General features: G+C 40.7%; 1 long non-coding RNA gene across 1 annotated transcript; it reads right to left on the bottom strand.

Annotated features, from left to right (window-relative positions):
* Positions 1 to 1,086: 1,086 nt before the first annotated feature.
* On the bottom strand, positions 1,087 to 9,122 carry LOC141502711 (uncharacterized). Its single transcript, XR_012472624.1, has 3 exons — positions 9,044 to 9,122; positions 4,882 to 4,938; positions 1,087 to 1,169 (listed from the first exon to the last, which is right to left on the bottom strand). It is a non-coding gene; the product is annotated as an uncharacterized LOC141502711 (long non-coding RNA).
* Between the last annotated feature and the right edge of the window lie 10,179 nt (positions 9,123 to 19,301).

Genomic DNA, 19,301 nt, shown 5'->3' with positions numbered 1-19,301 from the left:
TATGCATTTACCAGAGGGCAGAACTGGGAGAGTATGATTCATTGATGATTGCAAAATGGGTTATTCTTCTGAGAGCTGCAAGATTTCAAGTTGGAATGCAAAAGGGGAAAATTTATTCAAAATGTAGACAAGGACTCAAGTTGCTTTGAAATCAATCCTTTTAGAATTCTAAATTCTGAAAATAGTGTGAGATAGGAAAGCCAAGAAGTCAGCTAGCGTGATAGTTGGAAAGAGAAGAGGGAAAGGAAGATGGTAACAACAGTACAATGCCCTGGGAAGACACCTGATTTGGGAATCCAGATGTGAGTTCTGAACTTTTTGTGTCACCTCGGACAAGTCTCTTTCCCTCTCTGAATCTCAAAAAACTAGGTGGTTGGACTCAATGGTTTTCAAGGTTCCTTCTAACCGTGGCATCTAAGTACTAGTTCTAATCACTTTGTTTTTAATATCTCTTTTCCAAAATACTTTCTGATGCATTCTCTCTCTCTCTCTCTCTCTCTCTCTCTCTCTCTATCCATGTTTCATATTTCTCTCTGTGTCCACTTTTCTTTTTCTACCTCCTTCTCTCTGTATCTTTATTTTTTCTTTTCCAGACCCCCTGCTGTGTCTTTTTCTCTGTCTGTATGTCATTGTCCGTTTATTTGTCTCTTCTTCTCCTTCTCTACTTGTCTTTTTATTCCTTCCTCTCTGTCTTAGTGTGTTAACCTCTCTCTCTCTCTCTCTCTCTGTTTTGATTTTTGTGGGGGCAATGGGATTAAGTGATTTGCTCAAGGTCACACAACTAGTAATAATCAAGCGTGTGAGGCTGAATTTGAACTCAGGTCCCCTGACTCTATGACCGGTGCTCTATCCATCTAGCTGCAGCACCCCACCTGCCCCCCACTCCAATCTTCACAACCACCTTGGTGAAGGAATAAGTAAGTACAGATCAGAAATTTGTAGCTGGACTCACTGAGTCCAAGCTCCTGATTTTAGTTTTCAATATGCATTTGACAAACATGAAAATTTGCAAATACAAAGAAGAACAGGAAAAAAGATATGAAACCATAAATCTTTATTACCTCTAGCCCTTGTGGCCTCAGTTTCCCCTTTATAAAATCTTCCACACCTTGATCTCGTGTGTAACCTCAGGCAAGTCCCTAAGTATCCCTGGGCCTCAGTTTTCTCTTCTGTAAAATAAAAGTATTGGACTGGATGGCCTCTCAGTTTCCCCCAGGCCTGGAATGTGCTCTCTTTTAACCCTCTTCGAAGTCCTTGGCACCAGTGTCTGGTATCTGTCTCTGCTTAGTCATCATCATGATCATGATCATGATCATTATTATAATTCACTTCAATTTCTTAGTTTCCCCAACTTTCTTCAAATCTCAGGCTTCCCTATTCCCCTCACATGCTAGATGAGATCACCTTCCATCAGTGTCCTCATCTGTAAAATGGGTTGGAGAAGGAAATGGCAAATTTCTCCAGGATCTCAGCCAAGAAAGTCCCCCATGAGGACACGGAGAGTTGGACATGACGGAAATTATTCAGCAACAACCATGCACATATCATGTAGTGACCTACAAATGCCAACCAGTCTCTGCTCCCTCAAGAAGCTAACATTAGGGGAGGAGAGACCACCTTGTAAATAATCTAATCTGGAGAATGAGACTAAAAATGTCAACTGTATTGGTGTTATTAGGGTAAGATGAAATACGATCTGTAATCAGAGGACTTAGTTTCAAATCCTTCCTAGATGGACCCTACCAGCTCTACATCTGTGATCTCATGTGTGACCTCAGGAAAGTTTACTTCACCTCTTTGGGTCTCAATTTCCTCACCTCACTTAGATGATCTCTAACTTTGTTTGTTGTTGTTGCTGTTGTTTTCATTATTTTTGGCAAGGCAATGAGTTTAAGTGACTAACCTAAGGTCATATAGCTAGATAATTATTACGTGTCCGAGGCTGGATTTGAACTCGGGTACTCCTGACTCCAGGGTTGCTGCTCCCTCTTCTTTGCCACCTAGATGTCCAGATCTCTAATTTTCAACTGAAAAACTATAATCCTTAGTCCTTCTCTTTGTCTGGGTCTCAATTTCATCTTCTGTCAAATGAGGAGGTTGGATTGGATGACTTCTAAGGTCCCTTTTGGCACTGGATCCCCATTCCCCGAATTAGAATCTGTGACATTTGTAAATATTCTGAAGATTTACTTTTCAATGAATTTCCAAAAGTTCAGTGTTCTCTGATGCTCTGTCTCCCTCAGTCTTTGTGTATACCACCATGATGATGGAAATCTCTTTTTGAGGTTAGAGTTGCTCTTAATTCTTGCTCTTAATTCTTTTACACACAAGAGAGGAAAACTGGGTAAACACACTTCTTTACCTCCCTATTTCATATGCCTTTAGTTAGATTCAGTTGAACTGAACTGTTACCGGCACTCTCTCCCTCCATGGCATTAGCTAGACAGAATGCAGTGCCATATTTCTATAGTATTCCTTCCCCAGCAAGGTCAGGCTCTCTGAGTAGGGGTACATTTGTAAGCACTCAATCTTGTGCCTTGGCTATGACTACAAGGAGACCATGTACTCTCAACTGTGTGTCTGAGGACATTTTTGGAAATTCATTGGAGGTTGGAAGAGAAGACTTTCTGCCAGCAGACAGTAGGGTCTGCCTAACAGGACTTCATTTTGCAACAGGAAGTCAAGCCACCATTGTGGAAGATTGATAGTTGGCATGGCAACAAGCTTATTTCTTTAGAAATGAGCTCCTTTTTTTTTTCTTTTATTAAATGTTGCCAGCTACTGATCAATTCCTGGCCCACCTATCAAAATATGACAAGCAGTTAATGAATCACCGATTTGGTTGAGTTAAACACAAAATATTCAGGAGGCAGTTAGGATTGATTTTTTTTTCATGAATATAATCTCAGGGTGATAACACCAATGGTGACTATTGCAGCCTGAATCCATTTCTATGGATTACAGGGAGAAGGGAAGGACAGGATGAATAAAACTCATTTGCATTGTAGTTTTGAGGTTATAGTCTGGTATTCCTCTTTTAGATATTAGAAGACCAAACTATTTTTCATCTCATGAATATCTCTTATTTTCCAAGTTTTCTACAAGATAGTTTTGATATCTGTTATGTTTGGTGGCAGGCCAAGTTATTTCTTGCTTTTAGATATTAATGGTATCCATATACTCTGGACCTTCATTACCATTGTCTGGTGTTGTACTCAACATAAGAAAGGACCAGACAAGGGAAGTAAGAGTGTCCATAGAATTGCAGAGCAATTGGCAGTGCCACACTGAAGCACAACAGTGAAGACAAAGGTTTGAGAATCAGCTGCAGAGAGGTAATAATGGTTGGAGGAGAGTATAGCGCACTGGCCCTGGAGTAAGGAGGACCTGAGTTCAAATCTGACCTCAGCTTGGAGGGAAAGAGTACCCTGATTAAGCAGGAATAGAAAATGCTGATGGGAAACTTGTTTTATACTCTAGGATATGAGGTGTTATCTTTCTCAAGAGAATTTGGCCTTGTTTTGTTTGATTCTAGAATACAGAACTAACTCCAGGGCATGCAAATGCATAGAGTGGCAAAGTTCAGCTTAATATTGAGGAGAGCTATCTGCAAATAGATAGACTAACTCATAGTAGTGAGTTTCCCATCACCAGAGGTGTTCTAGCAATGACTGGATGGTCATCTTGAGCAGGTTCTCTGTTTTCATCTTCCTTAAGTTTTCTGGCATGTTTGGCAGAAATGGCCAGCCCCTCTTTCTGGATATTATCTCTTTGAACACCTCTTTTAAAATTCTCTCCTGGTCCTCCTATTCTCACTTTACCTTTTGGATTTCTTTTAAAAATTAATCTCTTAAATCAACAAGTATTCATTTTCCTCCCTCTCCAATGGAAAAAAAAAGAAAAAGAAATTCCTTATAATAAATATGCATAGTTGAACAAAACAAATGCCCACATAGGCCACATCTAAGAATGTTTGTCTCATTCTCTATCCTGAGTCTCTCACCTTCAAGGTTCTCTGGAGTCATGGTTGATCCTTGCTTTGATCAGAGTTCTTAAGTCTTTCAAAGTTGTTTTTCTTTACAATATTTAAAAATTTTCACACAATCATGCTTGACTTGACTGTGTGAAAGATGACATGTACCATCTTTTCTTCTCTCTTTCTTTTTCCCCTTTCTCTCTCCCTCTTCTCTCTGCATTTTCCTGTTTTTTCAATTGCTAGTGAGGACCTCAGAGTATCATGGGACATAGAAATTGAGTTGGAACCTTGAGCTTTTGAATGTGGCCTCTTCATTTTACAGAGAGGGAAACTGAGGTTCTTAGAAGTTAAAGGACTTGCTCAAGGTGCCATATAGATCCCGGACTGGGACCTGGAAGGGATCCTAGAGGCATCAAGTCCAATCCCCTCCAATTTCCAACACAAATTGTTCAATGACATATCTACTGTCACACAGGTAGTGAACAGAAAAGGTAGTATCTGGATTCAGTTCTTCTCAGCTTCAAGTCTAGCAATCTTAGTCACTATGCATGCTGCCTCTCTAAGCCCTCATTCCTCTGTCGTTCCTATTGTTTAGTCATTTTCAGTTGTGTCTCACTCATGACTTGGGGTTTTCTTGGCAGAGATACTGGAGTGAATTTGCCATTACCTTCTCTGGATCATTTTACAGATGAGAAACTGGGGCAAACAGGGTGAAGTGACTTGTCCAGGATCACACCACTAGGAAGTATCTGAGACTGAATTTGAACTCAGGCTCTACTGACCCCAGAGTTATTGATCGATTTATTATGTTACCATATAGTTGGATTATTTGAATGATTTTCCATTTATGCCCATGATACCAAGCTCTCCTTATGATCCACTCTTCACATCACCATCAAACTTACTTCCCTGTTGTGTAGATCTGATACCCTCTTCAGTCATCATCAATGGCTCCCCTTTTCCTATAGGATAAAATATAAATGCCTTAACCAGACATTACTTATATGTAACTCACCTTTCTAGCATTATTTTATACTGAATTTAAAGTCAGGAAGATCTGATTCAAATCCTTCTCAGACAATTTCTAGTTGTGTGACTATTAGCAAGTTTTCTCATCTATAAGATGGGGATAAGACTAACACCCACCTCCCAACCTTTTAAAGACTAAATGAAATAAGATATGTTAAGTGACGTGTAAACCATATAGCGCTATAATTATTAGGTCAATATTATCATCAATTATCAATATTAGGTCAATATTATTGCCTCACTTGACAGGTAAGCTTCTTCTCTGACATTGTCTTGCATTCTCTTACCTGTCCACATTTTTATTCACAGGCAGGGCAGCTACCTTTATGACCTTCATTAAGTGGTCTAACCCCTGTGGGCCTTGATTGCCTTATTTGTAGAATAAGGAAATATGAACTGGATAACTTCCAATGCCCCTTCCAGCTTTTATAATCTTCTGTTCCATGTCTGGATAGTTCCCCTTTCACATCTTGGTCTACTATCTTTCTTTAAGAGCTGGACAAGGTGTCATCTTTCCCATGAAGCTGTCCCTTATTTCTTCAAATAGAAGGGTTCAAGGCATATGGTACAGTGGAATCAGAAGACCTGGGTTTAAGTTTCTCTTCATTTTTTTAACCTGTGTTTCCTTGGATAAGTCATTTACTCTTTCTGGCCTCAGTTTCCTTTTCTGTCAGATAAGGAAGTTGTACCCTAAGATCTTTTTGGGCTCTAAATTGATGATCCTAGAAGGGATTGTTCAAAACTGCCATCTTTCTTCATTTCCCCTCCCCCCTCTGCATTTAATATTCTCAAACAAGTATTTGTTTTTTTATTAAAGATTTTATTTGAGTTTTACAATTTTCCCCTAATCTTGCTTCCCTCCCCTCCCCACAGAAAGCAATTTGTCAGTCTTTACATTGTTTCCATGTTGTACATTGATCCAAATTGAGTGTGAGGAGAGAGAAATCATATCCTTCAAGGAAGAAACATAAAGTATAAGAGATAGCAGGATCAGACAGTAAGATATCAGGTTTTTTCCTAATTTAAAGGGAATAGTCCTTGAACTTTGTCAAACAAGTATTTCTAATTAATAGAGTACAAGTCTTATCTTCCTATTAGAGTGTAAGCTGTGTGAGGACAGGGACTCCATCAGTTTTCATTCTTTGATCCCTGCTGCTCAGCACTGTAGGTACTTTAAAAATGTTTAGTGAATTAAATCAAATTAAATTAAAGTTGGATTAAATTATCTCCAAGGTCCCTTCCACTAGTATTTTAGGATTCCCTTGCTTTCTATCATAGAAGAGGGGGCTGTTTTCCCATTTTATTCAGTTTATTGTGCCAAACCAGAGAATGGTTTGATTTCTCCTGTAAGACATTAGATGGCAGTCCCCAGGAATTCATCTTTTTTTTCTGTCATTACCCACTGCTTATGTCACTTGGAAGAATATAATTACCTTAGTTCTTGTTGCCATATATTCAAGAGCTACCCCCCAAAATGGTCCAGTTAGCATCAGAGAGGTTCAGGTCTCCTCCAGTATTTACTTCCAAGAAAGATCACAATAGCACGAATCTATCTCTTTGTGACTGATGAAATAACACCACATTTTAGAGAGGTCTAAAGTCTTACTGCAGTGACAATTGGTTAGGAACCTTGGAAGGAATCTTGGTCCAGAAATCACATGTGTTTTGAAAATTGTCTGCTTGTGATTTACATGTGGAGAGTGGAGGATGAAGGGGGACTGGACAGTGGTTTTATGAGGTTCCCCAAGATAAATGTGAATTTAAATGGACTCTTTGGCATAGACATATTAGAGCCACAGTACTGACAGAGGAATTCATTATGTTGAATATTATCAAACTAACTGCTGGAAGAGCTCACAATGATTAAGCCACCCAGTCCAAAAGCTGATGTGATGATGGCTGTTTCGTTCTTAATTCAAGGCCAGGAACTTGACAAGATTGCTTTGGGGGTGGGGAGGGGAATGAAGCCCCAGTTAAGAAAACAGGAAAAAAAGAATGATTTTAACACATGCAAAAGTGCATCAGGAGAGCCAGGGAGGGACTCCTTTTGGACAACAGATCATAGGATGGTGATATAGTGAGAATTTTTCATTGGTTAAAGAAAACCATCTGAGAATCTTTAGAAAATTTGATTAAAATTCTACTTGGGAATCAATGTAAAGACTGACAAATTGCCTTCTGTGGGGGGTGGGGGGGAAGTAAGATTAGGAGAAAAATTGTAAAACTCAAAATAAAATCTTTAATGAAAAAATCTACTTGTAGGGCACTAGTAACAACCAGCAGTGTCTTTACAAAGATTAAATTGTGTGAGCCTCATCTAATCTCCTTCTGTGCTTGGGTGAGTGACAAGCCTGATAATTATAATCACTTACATATGTAGAAAGTACTTTCACATCCATTATCTCATTAGGTAGGACAGGTTGCTTTCTTTTTTTTCCTTTTTCTTTTTGGTCCTGGACCTGTGATTTCATCAATGCAGGGAACAACTCCCTAGTGTGGAAACACCATCCACTGATGCTGATCTCCAATTTCAAGGTTTCAAAAGTTGCTCGATAGTACTAAGAGGTGAAGTGACTTTGCCTAGGTCCACAAAGTCACTATGGCAGAACTTGAACCTGGGACTCCCTGACTGCCAGATTAGACCCTTATCTAGAATGCCAAAATGAGAAGTAGCTTGGAATAATGGAAACTGTGCCAAATTTGGGACAATAGATCATTTACTTTGAGCTGAAAGTGACCCTAGAGTCTATCATATCTGTTTCCTTATACATATATATAAATATTTATACATGTATATGACTACATATATATGTGTGTGTATATATAAATATTTATACTACATATATATGTATATATATAAATATTTATACTACATATATATGTATATATATAAATATTTATACTACATATATATGTATATATATAAATATTTATACTACATATATATGTGTATATATATATATATTTATGGAAACTGAGATATACATAATTAGCCAACCTCATCTTTCTGACTCAAAGTCCAATATAGGACCTGCATTGGACTTGTATAGACTATACTAACCCTAACTCTGCTGCTGTACTATGGATAGAGACCCTGGGCAAGTCACTTTACTATTCTGGATTTCAAATTCCTCATTTACTAAATGTTAAAAAGAGGGAGAAGTCACAACTCCAAAGCCCCTTCTGGCTCTAAATCTATGATCTTATGACCAAGTGGGTATTAAGATCACCTTTCAAGAAGGTTTTATTACCAGCATTTTACAGCTGAGGAAACTGAAGCCCAGAGAGGTGAGATAAGATCAATTAATCAAGACTGTCACCATCATTGTTGTTCATTTCATAGAGTGCTGGGTCTATAGAGTCAGGAACACCCATCTTCCATATTTCAAATGCAGTCTCAGACACTTCGTAGCCATGTGACCCTGGACAAGTCACTTCACCCTGTTTGCCTCAGTTTCCTCATCTGTAAAAGGAACTGAAGAAGGAAATAGCAAACCACTCCAGGATCTCTACCAAGAAAACACCAAATGGAGTCACAAAGAGTCAGACACAACTGAAAACAAATAAATGACAACCACAATTGACTGATTGCACTAATACTTCGTCCGTGAAATGCATTAACGAGGGTTATATAGAAGGGAAAGAGGAATGATTTTTGTTGGGCTCCTTTGGTTAACTGGCTGACCCTAATCTCCAGGTACAGAGATTCTGAGTGTAAGAAAAGAGAGGAGGAGCTAGGCAGGATTCTTGGACATGACTGAGCAGCATGCCTGCCATGATTTGGGTTCCTGGGCATGTCCCTTCCCTCTGTGTCTGTGTGCTGTGCCAATTGAGAGGTATCTGAAACTTGTGTCCTCTGGGCATCTTGTCCATCTGTGGCTGTTGTGAGGATCATATGAGCTAATGGGTGTAAGAGTTACTTTTAGAGAAGCTGTAATTCATATACTTGAAGCATTTAAAATACTTGAGCCCTGTTGCCTTTCTCAGGTGAAAACATCTCGAGAATCATTTGATCAATGATGTTAAATTAACATATACCTTGTCACATCCTGTGGGTCTTCTATCAAAGAGCAAGCAATTTCAGAACCTGGCACGTGAGTGTCAGCTTCGAGGAAAGAGCAGTTGTAACTTAGGTGCTCAGAGGGAACTGACCTGAAAGGAAGGGAGGGAAGAAATCTTACTTCTCTCCATCCCAACCAAAGGATGATTTTGTAAACTTTGGAGGACTGGAGAATTGGGACATCCCATCAGCATCCTGGGTGTGGTTTAGGAACAGCAATAATCGATGTCAGTGTTTAGCAAGGACAAAGTAGACATATTGAGGAAAGGCAGCTTCAGTACTCAGTGAGGAACCCAGACTTGGTAAGGAATTATAACAGACCAAGGGGAATCCCTGAGGCCCCCTACTAAGAGCAGAAAAGGATTGGGCTGGGTAGATGGGCAGCGTTTGTGTCAATGGTTCTTTTTATACCACCTTAGTAAATATTTGTTCCTAAAAGGGAATAAGTGGTTTTCAGATATCAACCTAGAATCATTGATGGAAGTACATTTCTGGGACCTTGTGAGCTATAGGATTAGAAAAATCATTCTCAACCCCTGAAGGGCTACGCCCCAAGCCCTGATTGAAGAAGAGTAAGACTTGTTCTCTCTGCCCAACCTTTCAGTGTAGCGTTTGACAGAGTAGCTACAGAGCCTTTGTCACATGTGGAAAATGTTTTGTAAACCTGAAAGTGTACGGAAATGTTAGCAATTACTCATTTGTTTGACTATATCTGTATATATGTACCACAGATACACAATACTACATAGAATTCCAATACTATATATAAATTCTGAGAGTATAAATTATTTTTTTTTAGATTTTGCAAGGCAATGGGGTTAAGTGGCTTGCCCAAGGCCACACAGCTAAGTAATTACTAAGTGTCTGAGACCGGATTTGAACCCAGGTACTCCTGACTCCAGGGCCCGTGTTCTATCCACTGTGCCACCTAGCTGCCCCCTGATACTATAAATTCTTTAAAAATAGTTCATTTGTGTCATATCCCAGATAATATGGTACCTAGTATATAATATTAGTTGCTTTAAAATATTTTTTTTTAGATTTTTTCAAGGCAGTGGGGTTAAGTGGCTTGCCCAAGGCCACACGGCTAGGTAATTATTAAGTGTCTGAGGTCGGATTTGAACCCAGGTACTCCTGACTCCAGGGCCGGTGCTTTATCCACTGTGCCACCTAGCTGCCCCGCTTTAAAATATTTTTATATAAAAAATGAAAGAAAGGTTTGCCTAACAGAAAACCATCCCTGGAATCACGAAGCTTGAGATTCTAACAGATTGGTTTTCAGTTGTTTTTCTTTGTTTGGAGGGAAGTTGTGGAGGCTGAAGAGGGTCAAGGGGCAGGTGGGCTTGTGGTGGGGAACTTCTGGACAAACCAAAAATAACCCTTATTTTTTCTAAATGAAAAGACCATCAGAAAGAAGGTGATTGAAGCTCCTAGTCTTCTCGGGAGTACAGTTTGTACAAAGCAATCTGAGGGATACCAGGAAGAAAAACTTTCATGGTGGGGAAGCCTACATGGCACCATGGACATCTTTGTGTTTGTGCCAGGCTCTGACTGCCAGACCATGCTGTGGTCATATCTAAGAGGCAGGAGCAGGGTGCCAACTGTTGCCCAAGAATCCAGCATCTCCTCACAGTTCCACTGCCAACTGAGGGCAGAGATTGTTGCTTTTTTATTTTATTTGTATCCTCAGCACATTTTAAACACATCCAATTTTTTTAATGTTTACACAATACATAGTTTTATTTCATTTTGCTGTCATCATTTGTGTACTGTTTTCCTCATTCTTTTTCACTTCACTTTGTATCAATTGATATGGATTCCTATGGTTTTAGAAATTATTCTCCTTATCTATAGCATAGTAATAATCCATTACACTCTTGTTGTTGTGGTTGTTGTTTGCAAGGCAATGGGGTTAAGTGGCCTGCCCAGGTAGGCAAGGTCTGTTATCACTCCTTACCAAGTCCGGGTTCCTCACTGAGTACCCAGCTAGGTAATTATTGTCTGAGGCCAGATTTGAACCCAGGTACTCCTGACTCCAGGGCTGGTGCTCTATCTACTGCGCCACCTAGTCGCCCCCTCTTATCCCCTTTTTTCTTTCCACTGACTTTCTTAAGCTCTGGACCCAAACCCTCAGGTGGCTCAATGAGGGGGCATCAACAGTGTGCCGGCTACACTGAGTATCGACCACCCCAGGTGAACATAAATGTCAACACAAAAGGGAGAAATCTCTGGCATGCTTGCTCCCCCAGCCCAAGGACTCCCTCGTGCTTCCCACCTGAATGGAGATGAAGGCGGGCACTAGCCTCCTGGGGTAGGACGGCTACTTACAAGATCTGAAGATGAGCAACAAGGCTGCCATTTTACCAAGCATGGCACAACCCAGCCTTCGGGAGGAGTGTGGTCACTGTCATGGTGGTCACCTGTGTGAGCTCCGCTAAGAGCTGCCTTTGGCTCAGGCCCAGAGAAGCCTCCTCTGGGATGCCCTCCAGAACTGGATATGTGTCCCAGAGGATGGAGCAGGATGCTGACCTGTGGGGCACAATAATACTGGCTGAATCGATTTGCCTCCAAGGGAAGTACTCAGTCTTCATCTAATTGCAGAATAAGGGAGCTCAAATCTGACCTCAGACACTTAATAATGGCCTAGTTGTATGACCTTGGGCAAGTCACTTAACCCCATCTGCCTTGCATAAACCTAAAAAAATACTGGAGTAGTGTGCTTTTTCTTCCTCCAGATCATTTTACAGATAAGGAAACTGAAGCATATGGTATTAAGTGACTTGCCCAGGGTCACACAGTTAATACGTGTCTGAGGCCAGATTTGAACTCAGCAAGATGAATGAGTCTTCTTCCTGATTCCAGGTTTTTAAATAGAAAATAAGTTCAACCTATAGTTTCCCCAATTCCTGGGACTGCTCACTTCACTCTGCATTGGTTCACACAGGTCTTCTTCCTAGGTACTTCTGAAACTATAACTTTCATAATGTAGTATAATAATAATATTACATTCTTATATCATAATTTGTTCATAGCCATTCCCAATTGACAGCTTATTGCCCACTTAGTTCTTTGCTGTAGGATTAATTTTCTGGGATATACCTCTGTGACCTTGGGCAAGTCTCTTCTCTTTCAAGCACCTTACTCTCTTCTCATATAAAATGAGGGGGCTGGACTAGGTGACTTCTCAGGTTCCTCCCACCACCAGTTGCAGGATCCTATAATCAAGACAGGGACCGCCTAGGTTGCTTGCATTTCTATTCCTACTGCTTAACATAGTTCCTGGTACATAGCCGATGGCTTAATAAATGCTTATTCTTTCTATTTATGAACTCTCTGGTTTCTTCATCTAAAGAATAAGGGGCACTGGATGACTTCTGGAGTCCCAGGTCTAAATCCTATGACCCCATGATCATCAGATAAGCATCAGATGATCATTAAGTTGTCACTGATTAAAGGAATTTAGAAGGGGAGCAGGGCCTCAGTTTTTCCCTTGGTGAAATAAGAGGGATGGACTTAATTGTCTCAATTTTCACCTGTAGATGAAAAATTCTTTGCGTGACTTTAGGCATTTCCACATTCTAGATCTCTGTTTCCCTTCTCTGAAATTAGGGAGTTGGACTAGGGGGCTTCAGGGGCCCCCTTTAGCTTTACTCTGGGGTTCTAGGATCTTGCAGGTCATGAAGGGAAGGGAAGGTCAAGGACTACTTTAGAGGACTGAAGACTCAGGCTGAGTCCCTGTCCCAACATTTCTGCTTCTTCCCCCAGGACCCCCTCCCCCCAACCCTCTCCTAATGCAGTACAGCTGCATCACTACACTCCTCACATTTGGAAAGGAAAAATCTGGGGTCAAGCTAGGGTCATTCTCATAGTCTTCCAAAGGGGAAGAAGAGTTGTGGGGCTTTAGGCTCCCTCTGAAGAGCACCAGGAGGTGGGGCAGGATAATAGAACCCATATGCTTCCCCAGAGTCCTAGAAAAAGAGCAAAGAGACAGAAGGGCCCCAAGCCTAGTGTCAGTTTGACTTCATCAAGAATGAACTTGCCCAAACAACTTGATTCAGGAGACTGAGCTCCTTCATGGTCTGCCAAAAGTCTGACTCCTGGGGTGCAGAGACCATCTGTGTTAAGCAATGAGGCCCCCTAAAGATTACAGCATCATAGATCTTCCATGGAGAGCTGGAAATGGACTTCAGAGCTCATCCAATTCAATCCCTCTCATCTGACCGTTGAGGAAACTGAGGCCCTCTAAGGTTGAAAGTGCCTGGTCCAAGGATACATAATAAGTAGCAGGGTCAGGATCTGAACTTTTTCTTCTATTGAATCATACTCCCTTCCAATTCCAAGCATGGAATGATCTCTCCCTTCACTACAGATATGGGGTACTGTGGGTGTGGAATATTGTATATGTGGTCACTGTCTTAGCTTTACTTAACTCTGTGCGTGTGTGTGTATAGGAGACAGAGAAGAAAGGGCATCTTAGGAAATACTAGGATATAAAATTAGAAGCCACCAACATCACTAAAGTAAAAATACATAAAAATGTACCATGACTGTGTTCAAGGGCCTAGAGGTGGAAGGGCTCTTCAAAATCTAATCCAATCCCTCTTTTTTTTAGGTTTTTTTTGCAAGGCAAATGGGGTTAAGTGGCTTGCCCAAGGCCACACAACTAGGTAATTATTGTCTGAGACCGGATTTGAACCCAGGTACTCCTGACTCCAAGGCCGGTGCTGTATCCAGTATGCCACCTAGCCGCCCCTAAACGCCACCTAGCCGCCCATTATGCCACCTAGCCACCCCTCAATCCCTCTTTTCAGAAAGAGGAACGATGAACTTCCAAGAGGGAAAGTGATCAGGGGAGAGCTACACAGGTAGTAGAAGAACCAATATTTCAGCACCAAATGCTGGGGAAATGCCTTCTTTCACATAATACCTTCCCAGTCCTTCTATTGAAGAAAATGAACACACACACACACACACACACACACACACACACACACACCCCATTGGAGAACATAAAAAATAAGGAATGAGAACTTCCAGATAGCCATAAGTCACCTAGAACAGAACAGTCTAAATTCAAGACTAGGCCAAGTGGATTTGCTCAAGGGCACATGGGTCATGACCTATGCTGGTGGTTAAGAGGCCTCTTGCTAGAAGCCAGGATGTTGTAGTCCAATGGTCACAGCAGGAGGCAGGCAACTTTAGAATGAAGGAAAGGAAGTGTTTGTGGTGGTTGTTGTGATTTTGAAGGGCAGTTAGGTGGCAGAGTAGATAGAATGCTTGGCCTAGAGTCAGGAAGAGCAGACTTCCAATCTAGTCTCAGTTTTCCACTAGCTGTGTGACTGGGTGGGTAAGTCACTTCACCATCCTGTTTGCCTCAGTTTTCTCATCTGTAAAATGAACTGGAAAAAGAAATGGCAAACCACTACAGGATCTTTGCCAAGAAAACCCCAAATGGGGTCACGGAGAGATGGACACAACTGAAAGGACTGAGCAACAACAACAACAAAAAAACTTGTGTTATTGGTGGGGTAGGTGGGGTGTGGTAGAGAGAAACCCATATGCTTCCCCAGTTGTGTTGGTAGGGTCATGGACCGTACTGTGGGTCAGTCATCTAAGGTGACCAAACCAAGCATTTTGTAATTATGTAATAAATAGAGTCTTATATGGTAATTCAGGAGCATGTGATGGCCATGGATGGGTTGCAACATGGTACAAACAAGACATTACACAGGAGAATGAGATGTCTAGTCAACATATTCTGAATTCTCAAGCTACCTTGAAACAGCTCTTTTCATTCATCCTTACATTTAAAGTCTCTCTACTTTTACAGATGAGAAAAAACTGAGGCCCAGAAAAAGTCATTCCCTTAACTCTACCTGGGTTTATATCTAGCAAGAGTGAGGGACCCAAGGAGTCAGTATCTTGTCTTTGAAGAGTAATAGCAGGTACACATGGGAAGAAACAGCTGCAAACTTTGCTCCAGGGTGAAGGCTTTTCCCCCTCCCCAGGTAGATCCAAGAAAAGGGATGAGAAATGATTATGGAAATTTAGTGGAGGAGAAATACTGATACTAGATGAGATACCTGGGGTATGACTTTCACATATTTTGTTCAACCATTTCAGTCATTTCTGACTATTCATGACTTTTCTGTTTCCATTTCCTTTTCCAAATCATTTTACAAATGAGGACATTAAGGCAAGCAGAGTCAAAGTGACTTGTCCAGGGTCACATAGCTAGTAAGTGTCTGAGGCTAGATTTGAACTCAGGTCTTCCTGATTCCAGGCCTAGTGTTCTATTCACTACAGCGCCACCTAACTGCCTTTGTGACTTTCCATATAACTTAAATGCCTCCCTTTAGTGATTTTCCTCAGCTTAATGTATAAATTCTTGACAGATTTAATAAAATTTATTTATTTATTTTTGTATTAAATAAGTTTTCATATGCATTTGTTATATGTCCCTCTCATTTTCACTTCCATCTAACTAAACAATAAAAAATAAAAATAAACTGTCATAAAAAATACACAAAGGTCAGCGAACAAATTCTCACATTGGCCATGTCCAGAAATATATCTCACTCTGTAACCTGAGTTTATCATTTCTGGCAGGAGTTGGTAGCATATTTTATCTTTCTTCCTTTTGAATCATAGTTTACTAACACATTGTTCAGAGGTCTATGTCTTTATTATGTTGTTGTCACTATATAAATTGAGCTCTTTATTCCACTTTTCTCTGAGTGGAAATGATAGAATATTTTCTCCAGAGGGTCATCTATAGGGAAATAACATTATATAGTTTAATTCAGTTCAGTATTTAGTAATCACTCACTATCTGCCAAACACTTTGACAGGCACTCCAGATACAAATAGCAAGATGATGATGATGATGATGGAGGAAAACAATTCCTGAATGCAAGAAGCTTATATTCTAATGAGAACATGGAAGTAGTGTTGTACAGTAGAAAGAGGACTGGACTCAGAATCAGAAAACCTAGGGTTCAAGTCTCAGTTCTGCCAGTGTGACCTTGGGCAAGTTACTTTCCATCCCTGGGCCTCAGATTCTTCTGCTTAATGGAAGAAGGAGTTGGATTTGGTGATCTCTTAGGTCTTTTCTAGTTTCTTCAATATAAGTTTCCTTATCTATAAAATGAAGGGGCTGGATGTCATAAACTCTCTGGTCACTTTCATTTCTAAATCTGATTCTACATACTTAGCTAGGTAATATAAAAATAAGTCACTTCAAGTTGGAGAAAGCAGTAAACACTGAGGATTGGAGGAGATCAGCAATAGTTCTGTGTGGCAAATGGTGCCAAAGCTGCACCTTGAAGAAGGCATGTAGGAAAGGTGAGGACAGAAAGCATTGCAAGAATGGGGGATAGCTTGCACAAAGGTATAGATGGAGGAGGTGGAATGTGGTATATGGGTATGGCTATGGGGATATGGGGTATGGATATGGGTATGGGGATATGGGGGTAGGGGTAGCATTAAGCTAGCCAATGTGAAGAGAATGTAAAGATGTAGAATGCTTAAAGGGCAGTGACATGAAATCAGTCTGGAATGGTAGACTGGAGTCAGTAGTTTTGAATGGTGGACATAAGAATCTATATTCAGTGTCAGGCAATAGAAAGTCAGGGAATGACATGTCAGACCTGTGTTTACAGATCCTTTTGCAAGTTGGGTGGGGACACGGTATTAGCAGGGGAAGAATCTGGAAGCAGGGAGATCAATAAGGAGGTGAGAAGGGGACAGCTGCAAGATGAAGGTAGAGAAGAGCATATGTCTAATAAACTGCCAAATCTTGTCTAGTTCAGATAGCGAGTAATTGAGGTTGTAAACCTAGGACAGTGGTATCTTTATCAGAAATATAGACATTTAGAAAAAGGGTAGATTTAGGGAAAAGGAGAATGAGGCCCAATGTGGACATGTTGAGCTTGTGGTACCTATGGAATATCTTAGTATAGATGTCCAAAAGGCAAAGGAGATGATAATCTTTGTGTGAAGATTTGGGAGGCAAGTGCATAGAGATGATGGCTAAATTTCCTGGAGGCAGAATACTGGAGAGCATCCATTCTTGGGGCTTGAAAAGAACAGGACACTAGTGATCTAGTTTCACTTACCAGCTATGGGACTTTGACCAAGGTTTGTCCTTGAGGAGGGTTTCTGCAATATAAGAGAATTGGATTTGAATTTAGAGGCCAGCAAACAATAGTCCAAGGGTCAAATTTCCAGTTAAGCTGGTCCCAAGTTTTTAAGAATTTATATAAAAGTAAGTAGGTTCTCTGGATTCCCTGTTTGTTTTTTTTGTTTTGTTTTGTTTTTTTGCCGTATCTTCTCCTATTTGCCTCCATTGAAGAGTGTCCTGGGATGAACTTCTCCTGGTATATTTATCAACTGAATAAAGTCTAGACAATTAGTTATTTTATTTAATTTAAAACGAATGTTGCCTTACCAATTTAAATTGAAACCCCCAAAAGGCTAGTTTCCTCCCCATGATAATTTGCTTACACAATTTTCATTAATCTAGTCAGCTTATGGAAACCTCTACAAACCACAGGGGACCATAGACATTGTTTTATTTTTTTGAGAAAGAGAGAGAGAGAGAGAGAGAGAGAGAGAGAGAGAGAGAGAGAGAGAGAGAGAGAGAGAGAGAGAGAGAGAGATGGGGGGAATGGGGGAATGGAGGGAAGGGGGGAAAGGAAAGGAAGGGAAGAAAAGGATTGTGAGAGAGAGAAAAGAGAGAAAAAGAGACAGAGAAAGGAGTTCAATTGAAATTCTATTAGATTTGGAAGGTATGTGAAATTCCTCAAGCTACGATTGGCAATAACCCAATTTAGGACTCTGTTATGCCAGACCTAAATTTTTAAAAAGAGGAATACAGTTCTGATAGTTGGATAAAGAAGGGTAAAAGAAGATGTTCATTCCTCCTACCCACATGCATTCTTTCTTTCTTCCCTGACTTTTGCACACATTCCTCTTTCTTCCCTCCTTCCTCCTCTTGGATACCCTGTGCACTGTCCCACATGACAGAGAAAGAAACTGCTGAACCCCCCCCCCCCTTTCACATTAATATGCTTAAGGAACTAGCTCCCAAGAGAGAGAAGAGGCCTGTGTAGTCCTGTGCTTCCCCATTTGTTGTGCAGGCAGTGTGATGTACTAGAAAAGGTAATGGTCTTGGCATCTGGGGACAGGATTCAAATCCTGGAATAGGAAGAATAGCTAAGGTTGGATCATATTTGAAATGCTGTCTCCTGTTTTATCAAGAGTTCAACCTGCTTCTTCCACAAAGATCTCTCTCTCCAGCCCCAATGTTTGTTTCTTGCTTTCCTGCTTTCGTTTTTGCAAGGCAATGGTGTTAAGTGGTTTGCCCAAGGCCATACATCTAGGTAATTACTAAGTGTCTGAGGCGGGAATTGAACTCAGGTACTCCTGACTCCAGGGCCGGTGCTCTATCCACTGCACCACCTAGCCACCCTCCCCCCAATGTTCTTTTAATGATGATATACAATTGAGTACCATGCTGCTTTCAGGTCAGGATAATACCATACCCTGCTGCCTTCACATCAGAAGAACAGATTTTTGGTGACCTAAAGAGCAATGTAAAGGTGGGCATCAAAGCTGCAAGGGCTTTGGTCCAGGGGATCGGATTTAGAGGGTTCTGAGAACACTTGCATTGTAGAACCAAAACTACTTAGCACCAAGTTATTAGGAGCAGGGGATAGAGATTGAATGTGCAATTTCAATGCTATTAGGAGCTTTTGGCTGAGGAAATATCTTCTACCAATGCATGTTCAAAACTTACTGACTTAGAGAGCACTGAAAGGTTAAGTGATTTGCCCAAGGTCTCACAGCTAATGTGGAGACAGGTTTCAGATCCAGGCCTTTCTGCTTCAAGGATTAGAGTGTTTACTATGCCAGTTGGCCTCTAGTAAAAAAAATGAACTAAAATCAGAAGCTAACACAATAGCAGCTGAGATGAATTCCTCCCTTAATCTGCCCTGATGCTCATGTGTATGACAGCCTCCATAGCAATAGTCTTAAACTACTGTCCTAGGGTCTCTGGCTCTCTCCAAGAGACCTAAGTGGCACAGTAGATAGAGTCAGGAAGACTAGAGTTCAAATCTAGCCCCAGACCCTTACTAGTTGTGTGATCTATTTCCTAGCTGCCCCTTTAAGTATTTCAAAACACTTTACAAATATGATCTTTTTTGATTCCTGAGGAGGAAGGTGCCATTATTA

The sequence above is a fragment of the Macrotis lagotis genome, chromosome X (genome assembly GCF_037893015.1).
Source record: "Macrotis lagotis isolate mMagLag1 chromosome X, bilby.v1.9.chrom.fasta, whole genome shotgun sequence".
Classification (NCBI taxonomy): Eukaryota; Metazoa; Chordata; class Mammalia; order Peramelemorphia; family Peramelidae; genus Macrotis; species Macrotis lagotis.
This window is presented reverse-complemented; position numbering and strand designations above follow the sequence as displayed.